This window comes from Austrofundulus limnaeus, unplaced genomic scaffold, assembly GCF_001266775.1.
Source record: "Austrofundulus limnaeus strain Quisiro unplaced genomic scaffold, Austrofundulus_limnaeus-1.0 Scaffold667, whole genome shotgun sequence".
In the NCBI taxonomy this organism is placed as follows: Eukaryota; Metazoa; Chordata; class Actinopteri; order Cyprinodontiformes; family Rivulidae; genus Austrofundulus; species Austrofundulus limnaeus.
The window spans coordinates 157,514-167,377 of record NW_013953069.1 but is presented as its reverse complement, the minus strand read 5'-3'; the positions used below and the strand labels follow the sequence as shown (position 1 = coordinate 167,377).

Genomic DNA, 9,864 nt, shown 5'->3' with positions numbered 1-9,864 from the left:
CAATTACTCACATAAAGCTTAAAAAATAAAATAGAATAAGAAAAAATAGATGTAGTAAGTCCTCCAACTTTTATGTGTTTGTTTTTCAGATTCTGTCACTTGTGAAAGATGCCCCACTGAATTCTGGTCCAACTTCAATCGAGATGCCTGTGTATCAAAACAGGCTGAGTTTCTATCATATGAAGAAATTATGGGAGCACTGCTTACTGTAGCTTCTTTATTTGGAACATGTATGACGGCTGCTGTAGCTGTGATTTTCTTCAGACACAGGACAACTCCTCTTGTCAGAGCAAACAACTCTGAGCTGAGCTTCCTGCTGCTTTTCTCCTTGACTCTGTGTTTTCTCTGCTCTCTGACCTTCATTGGACGTCCCTCTGAGTGGTCCTGTATGCTCCGTCACACAGCTTTTGGCATCACCTTCGTCCTCTGCATCTCCTGTATTTTAGGGAAAACAATGTTGGTTTTAATGGCGTTTAAAGCCACACTTCCAGGCAGTAATGTGATGAAATGGTTTGGACCTGCACAGCAAAGACTCTGTGTTCTGGGTTTTACATTAATACAAGTTATCATATGTATTCTCTGGTTAGCAATTTCTCCTCCTTTTCCATCTAAAAATTTCAAAATTTTTAAAGATAAAATCATTTTGGAGTGTGCTTTGGGTTCAGCTTTAGGTTTCTGGTCTGTACTTGGATACATTGGACTTCTTGCCTCTTTGTGTTTCATTTTTGCTTTTCTGGCTCGCAAACTGCCTGATAATTTCAATGAAGCAAAATTTATCACTTTTAGCATGTTGATATTCTGTGCAGTATGGATCACTTTTATCCCAGCATATATCAGCTCTCCTGGAAAATTCAGTGTTGCTGTGGAAATATTTGCTATTCTCTCTTCTAGTTTTGGACTGCTGATTTGCATTTTCCTCCCAAAATGTTATATTATGATATTAAAACCAGAAAGAAACACAAAAAAGAATATGATGGGAAAGACAGCATCAAAATCATTTTGAAAAACAACACAAATCTGTAAATAGTAAATGTTGATGGAGCAACTTTTTAAGCATCGTTATACATAAAATAAATGATCAGTTTTATTATTTAATTCAAATTTCTTTAACGTCACTCACAGGTTTTGTGAAACATTACATTATTTTTGAAGTAATGTTCTTTTCTTGCTGTGTGTTTTCCTAATAGTTAACAAAACCATGCAAAAAAGTTACAATTAGGTATTTATTTCAAAATGTGTCAGACATTTAAATTTAATGTATAGTGTAAATTTACATTTAAAATCAATACGTGTGAGAAAATGTATCATTGATATACTGACAGTTTTGTGCTTTTTTATTTGCACATCTAAATGAAATAAAGAAACAGTGAGGAAATGTTTGTGTGATAAATTATTTCCTTGTTGTATAAATGCTTCTGGGTAATGAAAACTGTTGAAAGATCTTCATTGGCCAACCCTCTAAGTGATTCTCTATGCTCTGTCACAGCTTTTGGCATCACCTTCGTCCTTTGCATTTCTTGTTTTCTAGGGAAAACAATGGTGAATTTAATGGCATTTAAATCCACACTTCCAGGCAGTAAAAATTAAACTATTTGGGCCTACACACCACCTGTGGGAGGGGCCAAAGTGGTCGGGTCAATTGTGTTTTGGGCAGTGGTCGAGGGCGAGGACTTTGGCGGTCTAACCCTCGGCTACAAAAGCTGGCTCTAGGGACATGGAATGTCACCTCTCTGGTGGGGAAGGAGCCTGAGCTGGTTTGTGATGTTGAGAGGTTCCGACTAGATATAGTTGGACTCACCTCAACGCACCGCTCTGGCTCTGGAAGTCTCCTGGAAAGGGGTTGGACACTATTCCACTCTGGAGTTGCCCATGCTGAGAGGCGCAGAGCAGGAGTGGGCATACTTATTGCACCACATCTTGGTGCCTGTACGCTGGGGTTCACCCCGGTGAACTAGAGGGTAGGCTCCCTCCTTCTACGTGTGGGGGGACAGGTTCTGACTGTTGTTTATGCCTACGTGCCAAACAGCAGTTCAGATTACCCACCCTTTTTGGAGTCTTTGGAGCAGGTGCTGGAAGGAGTCCTTCGGGGACTCTCTCGTTCCGCTAGGGGGTCTTCAATGCTCACGTGGGCAATGACAGTGATACCTGAAAGTGCATGGTTGGGAGGAATGCCCCCCCCCACCCCCCACCCCCGATCTGAACCTGAGCGGTGTTTTGTTATTGGACTTCTGTGCTCGTCATGGATTGTCCATAACAAACACCATGTTCAAGAAAAAACATGTCCATATGTGCTCTTGGCACCAGGACACCCTAGGCCGCAGTTCTATGATTGACTTTGTTGTTGTCTCATCTGATCTGTGGCTGCATGTCTTGGACACTCGAGAGGGTCAGAGCTGTCAACTTACCACTACCTGGTGATGAGACAGCTCCGATGGTGGGGGAGGATGCCGGTCAGACCTGGCAGACCCAAATGTATAGTGAGGATCTGCTGGGAACATCTGTCAGAGTCTCCTGTCAGATGGAGCTTCAACTCACACCTCCAGGGGAACTTTGAACACGCTCCGGGGAAGGTGGGGGACATTGAGTCTGAGTGGGCCATGTTCCGTGCCTACATTGTCGAAGTGGCTTACCTGAGTTGTGGCCATAAGGCTATCGGTGCCTGTCGTGGCAGCAACCCTCAAACCCCCTGGTGGAAATCAGTGGTGAGGGATGCTGTCAGGCTGAAGGAGTCCCATCGGGTCTTTTTGGCCTGTGGAACTCTGGAAGCAGCCGATAGGTATTGGCAGTTCAAGCAGATTGTGGCTCGGGTGGTCACTGAGGCAAAAACTCATGCGTGGGAAGATTTCAGAGAGGCTATGGAAAAAATCTTCCATGCAGCTTCGAGGTGATTCTGGTCCACCATCTGGCATCTCGGGGGGAAAGTGGTTTGCCACCAACACTATTTATGGTGGGGATGATGTGCTGCTGACCTTAGCTCGGGACGTTGTGGGTTGGTGGGAGGAATACTTTGAAGACCTCCTCAATCCTACCGACATATCTTTCCATGAGGAAGCAGAGCCTGAGGACCCTGGGTCGGACTCTGCAATCTCTGGTGCCGAGGCCACTGAGGTGGTTAAAAAGCTCCTCGGTGGCCGGATGTCAGGGGTGGATGAGATTCACCCAGAGTTCCTTAAGGCTTTGGATGTTGTGGGGTTGCATTGGTTGACGCAACTCTACAACATTGCGTGGACATCGGGGGCAGTTCCTCTGGATTGGCAAGCCGGGGTGGTGGTCCACCTATTTAAAAAGGGGGACCGGAGAGTGTGTTCCAACTATAGGGGATCACACTTCTGAGCCTCCCTGGCAAGGTCTATTCAGGCGTCCTGGAGAGAAGGGTCTGTCAGATAGTCAAATCTCGGATTCAGGAAGAGCAGTGTGGTTTTCGTCCTGGTCATGGAACAGCGGACCAGCTCGACACCCTCAGCAGGGTCCTGGAGGGTGCATGGGAGTTTGCCCAACCAGTCTACATGTGTTTTGTGGATTTGGAGAAGGCATTTGACCGTATCCCGAGGAGGTCTGGGGGGGGGGTGCTCCGGGAGTATGGGGTACCAGGCTCAATGATACGGGTTTTTAGGTCCCTGTACGACCAGTGCCGGAGCGTGGTCTGCATTGCCGGTAGTAAGTTGGACTCGTTTCCGGTGAGAGTTGGACTCCGCCAAGGTTGCATTTTGTCACAGATTCTGTTCATAAATTTTATGGACAGAAATTCTAGGCACAGCCGAAATGTTGAGGGGATCCATTTTGGTGACCTTAGGATCACATCTCTGCTTTTTGCGGATGATGTAGTCCTATTTACTTCATCATATCATGATCACCAGCTCTCACTGGAGCGGTTCGCAGCCGAGTGTGAAGCGGCCGGGATGAGGGTGCCTCCAAATCCGAGACCATGGTCTTGAGCCGGAATCTGGTAGAGTGCCTTCTGCGTGTCGGGGAGGAGGGCCTGCCCCAAGTGGAGGAGTTTAAGTTTCTCAGGATCTTGTTCACGAATGAGGGACAAAGAGAGCGGGTGATTGACAGACGGATTGGTGCTGCATCTGCAGTGATGCAGGCGCTGTACCAGTCTGTCGTGGTGAAGCAAGAGCTGAGCCAGAAGGCGAAGCTCTTGATTTACCAGTAGGTCTATATTCCTACCCTCATCTATGGTCAAGAGCTTTGGGTAGTGACCAAAAGAACCAGATTGCGGATACAAGCGGCCAAAATGAGTTTCCTCCGCAGGGTGTCTGGGCTCTCCCTTAGAGATAGGGCAAGAAGTTCGGTCATACGGGAGGGACTTAGAGTAGAGCCACTGCTCCTCTACATTGAGAGGAGCCAGTTGAGGTTGCTCGGGCATCTGGTTAGGATGCCTCCTTAACGTCTCTCTGGTGAGGTGTTCTGGGCATGTCCCACTGGGAGGAGGCCCAGAGGAAGACCCAGGACACGCTGGAGGGACTATGTCTCTTGGCTGGCCTGGGAGCGCCTTGGGATTCCCCCGGATGAGCTGGCCAAAGTGGCTGGGGAGAGGGAAGTCTGGGTCTCTCTGCTTAGGCTGCTGCCCCTGTGACCCGATCCCAGATTAGCGGAAGAAAACAGATGGATTTTAAGTACAATTTTACTCAAAGGTTTTCAGTTTCACTGTAGGCTACTCTGCGCTGCAGCTTAGCTGACTACAGGCGCTGCTGGAGAGATCACACGTGCGCAAACAAACACACACACACAAACACTTGCGCACAGCAGCACAACATTGTTTTAAAAACTGTGGTCTCAGGATGATGCACCACATGCCTGGAACATGAATCCATCAGAGCGCTGGAACCCTGCTCCATGCAGAACCAATACCAGAACACCACGGCGCGTAGCGCACATGGGCAGACTGTTTACAGAGGTTGTCCGGTAGTTCGGCCTGAACAGGTGCTACCATGCTCGGCTCCATGGTCACAGCAGCACGTATTTGGTTTGTGGAACCACAATAATGCGTCTCCAGCTGATCTGCTGAGAGCGCAGCCATACCCTCGTGGAGTGGACTTCTAAACGCTACCGATTATTACCTCAGCTGCCCCGCTGGACTGGGCCGGTGGTGATTTGTGGCTGGGCTGTTTTTTGTATTAGTATGATTTTTTCCAAGTTATGCTTATCGGTACACACAAATGGTAGATCAGCCCATTAGTCATGAATGAAAAAAAAAATTCAACAATGTTTATTTAGTGGTTGTAATTTGCAAACATTTAAAAATGTCTCATTTCTGTCTCCTGACTCCTTTGCAAATCGAGGAGGAGAGAATAGAGAGGCAGCATCAGCTTTGTGTCCCAATACGCAGCAGCGAGGTCCGCAGAACGTGCGGTGCCTCCATTATTTTCATAAAATAACTATAAAAACACAGCGCAATGAATGAATTGCATTCATGCATGTGATGGAACTATATATCAAACAAATGAAAAGACATGTTGTGAACTAGCTGCAGCTAATGGTCTTCTCAAAGCTAAGCTGAATGACTTAGAAGGGCCCTCACGCAGGCAAAACATTCGGATTGTTGGCATCAAGGAGGGCGAAGGTGGACATCCTACGGAATTTGTTTCAAGACTCATCCTGGAATTGCTTGGACAGAACAACATTCCCAAGCCAGTGAAAATAGATTGAGCGCATCACGGCCTGAGACCGAAGCCGCTTCCTAATGAACGACCCTGGATCATCATCGCCAGAGTGCACAACGACCGCGACGTGATGAACATTCTGCGGCTGAGTCGTCAGGGAGCACTGTTACTATATCAAGGCCAAAGGGTTTCCATTTTACCAGACTACACTGCGGAGGTTTCAGCGCAGCGCCAGTCGTTCAACACCGTGAGGAAAAAACTCGTCGAGGCTGGAGCCAAATGTTCCCTGTGTTTTCCAGCCAAACTGCAAGTCTCTTTAAATGGCACAGTGAAAACCTTTGACTCACCAATTGATGCGGAACGGTTTGTCAGTTCACTGTCTCATTAGCTGACTTTATTAAACAGCTAACATAAACACTTGATAACAACACTAAGTCAGTTCTGGTACATATAATCATTTATGTAGACTTGTCGGGGGTATGCATGGCACCCTGAGTTTAGGCTATCTACTCAGGTTTTCTATCTCCATTATTCAGCACCCTCCAGTTTAGATTGAGGGATATGTCGCTTATTTTTTTGTTGCAGAGCTAAGTTTTGGGGTTTTTGTTATTGTTTTGTTATTTTTGTTAAACAGTTCTGTTGTGTTCTCTATGTCAGCCACTGTTGTTGTGTCATTTTAAATGCAGGATAATATTTTTTCTAAGCTGGGCATGAGTCCTATTACCTTTGCATCCTGGAACTGTAAAGGACTTGGGAAAGCACTTAAAAGGAGAAAAGTTTTTTCACATTTAAAATCACTCGCATCTTATATTGTTTTTGTACAGGAGACTCATATTCAGCCTACTGACCACAGATGTTTAAGATTTTCATGGGTGTCACAGGTTTACCAGTCCAATTTTTCTTCTAAAGCAAGAGGGGTTGCAATTCTTATTCATAAGTCCATCCCATTTATCTTTAACTTGATGTCTGCGGACTCAAGTGGGAGAAATGTGCTTGTCACCGGTGAGATTAATTCCACTCCAGTGGTTCTTTTAAATATTTACATCCCTAATTATGACTGCCCTGATTTTTTTGTAAGATTTTTGACATTATTGCGCAGTACAATGATCGATATTTAATTAATGGAGGCGATTTTAATTGTTATCTCGATCCGCTTCTGGACATATCCTCCAATAAAGTTGCTGCCCCTCTGAAATCTGTAACTGTTTTAAATGATCTCATGCAGACAGCCAATGCAGTTGACATTTAGAGACTTCAGCATCCCCTTGAACATAAATATTCTTTTTTCTCCCCCACACATGGTAGTTTTACCAGGATAGATCACTTTTTAATTTATTATAAAATGATTTCACACACAGTTGATTCAATGTATCACAGCATCTTAATTTCAGATCATGTGTCTCTCTTAAGGCAGATCCACTTTAATTTATATGCTCCTTCATTTAATTGGAAATTTATTCCCCCCTCACTTCAGATAAAATATTTCAAGACTATATTTCATCTAAGATCTCACATTTTCTTTTTTAATGATAATGGAGAAGTGTCTGACTCAATTCTGTGGGAGTCAAAGTGGTACTAATAGGTAACATTATTTCCTATCAGTCTTCAATTAAAAAAGCCAGAGTGCAGCGTCTTGCAGATATTCAGGCTGAATTGTCAGTATTGGAGGACATGTATTGTAATACAAAAGGATGAAAATGCGCTCAGTGCTATTTTAAAGACAAAATCGGAATACAACCACATCTTAGGGGAACAAGTTAGTCATTATATCCGCAAAACAAAACAAAAACATTTTGAATTGGGAAACAAACCTGATAGGTTGCTCTCCAGACAGCTGAGAGGAAAACTAGCAGATAGAGCGATTCATAAAATATATTCCCCCTCTGGCCAGCTTTTAACTGACCCTAAATTATAAATGACACATTTTTTAACTATTACAGTAATTTGTATTCTTCTAAGTCTAGTGCTTCCAGCACCAATATTACTGAATTCCTGAATAAGTTAAACATACCTTTTCTGGATGAACCTGCTAGAGAATACCTGGATTCAAATTTTACTCTTTCAGAAATTAAATCTACGATCCGCTCATTTACTTGTGGTAAAGCATGTGGTCCAGACAGGTTTGGAATATAATTCTATAAAACTCATTTAGATGTGATTGCTCCTCTTTTCCTGCGTATGGTGAACTATTTGGTGAAGGAGGGAGTATTTCCTCAGAGTATGTATGATTCTAATATATGCCTCCTTCTGAAAAAAGGTAGAGACAGCTCCAATGTTGCATCATACCGTCCTCCAAGTTTATTAAACAGCGACCAAAAAATTGTTGCCAAAGTATTAGCTAACCGCCTAAATAAACACATAGCTCACTTGATCCATCCCGATCAAATTGGCTTCATCCCTAATAGGTTCTCGTTCTCTATTACACGTCGACTTCTAAACATTATGTAAAATTCCAACCATTCTGGCTCTGCAGTTATCTCGTTAGATACTCAGCAGGCATTGGACCAAATTGAGTGGGAGTACTTGTTTATTGTTCTAGAAAAATTTGGCTTTGGCAATAAATTTCGGACGTTAATAATAATGCTTTATGCTCTTCCCAAATCCTCAGTTTTGACTAACCATGACAGATACCCTCCTTTTTTTATTACATCGCGGTACCAGGCAGGGGTGTTGTGTCTCCCCATTGTTACAGTATTTGCAGTGGCCTTGGAACCTCTTGCTATTTCCATCAGGGCCCGTCCATTAATCACTGGCATTTTGGACTATCCTACAAATAGTCCCTTTACCCTGTACGCAGACAATGTTATTTTGACTCTTTCAGATGTTACATTCTCCCTTACCCCGCTTTTTACTTTAATAAAGAAATTAAGGCCATTTTGTCGGCTTCACTATTAATTGGGACAAAAGTCTGTTTATGCCTCTTTCAGATGATTTGGACACTGCTTTTCTTGGTAATCTTCCATTCAAGATTTCTACTAGTTATTTTGAGTATCTTGGGATAAATTTAACAAGGGACCCAAAGCTTCTTTTTAAATATAACTTCCTGGATTTGATTAGCAAACTTAAATTAATGGTTGACAAGTAAAATCTCCTCCCTCTTTCTATGATTGGCTGCGTTAATATTGTCAAGATGATTGTTCTTCCAAAATTTACTTATCTTTTTCAAAACATACCAATTTATTTAACTGCCTCATTTTTTTAAATGATTGATTCAACTATCATTCTTTTGTCTGGGCTGGAAAGCATCCTCGAATTTCAATGTTGCATTTACAGAAACCTACTACTGAGGGTGGCCTTGGTCTTCCTGTTTTTCATCATTATTATTGGGCCTGTAATGCCAGAACGTGGGTTTTTTTTTTTTTTTTGGAGTCATATCTGTCCAGGGGTGGTGGCGATGGATACACTATTACCTAAATGGCCGCTAAATGAAAACCTTGCCTCCTTAGCACTTACTGGTTCTTCTCCAGCCGCTGTACTGTTTTCTGATCTTGCTTTACCTCTCAAAATACTGAAGGATAATTTTGTGCTAAAGAATTCTTTCAAGATTCTCAAGCAGATTAAGACTGTTCTAGGTCTCTCTGGTTCTTCCATCTATGTTCCCATTCTTCAGAACACAGCATTTAAACCAAGCACAATGGATATTTTCCTTATGGAATGGTCAAATAAATGCATAGTTGTTATTAAAGACCTATACATTAAAAATAATTTGGCCTCCTTCACGCAAATGCAATAAAAAATTTCTCTCCTTTCTTCCCATTTTTTCAGATATTTGCAAGTTCGTAATTTTGTTAGACAGCATTTCTCCCATTTTGAAACTCTATCTGAGCAACACAAATTCTATGAGCTTATAAAAAAGAACCCACATCTAAACAGTTAACATCTCTTTTTGCCAATCTGTTCAAGTCTACTCCTTCCTCTAACCATTTAAAAGATGTCCGGTCTTCTGATATACTAGGTGAAATTACAGATAATCTGTGGGATTAGAGTCTATCAAGAATTAAAACTTGTTCCATTAATTCTAGACTACAACTTATTCAATTTAAAGTTTTCCATCGACTACAATTTTCTAGAACCAAACTTAAACTCATTGCTGATATTTATCCAATGTGTGTCAAATGTAAATCAGATAGTGGGACGCTGGGCCATACAGCGGGTAAAATAAGTATTGAACAAGTCAACATTTTTCTCAGTAAATATAATACTAGAGGTGCTAATGACATGAAATTTTCACCAGATGTCGGTAACAACCCAACTGATC

General features: G+C 42.8%; 1 pseudogene; it reads left to right on the top strand.

Annotated features, from left to right (window-relative positions):
• The window catches only part of LOC106531722 (extracellular calcium-sensing receptor-like), a 5,263-nt pseudogene extending 4,260 nt beyond the window's left edge, over window positions 1-1,003 (top strand).
• Window positions 1,004-9,864: the final 8,861 nt, after the last annotated feature.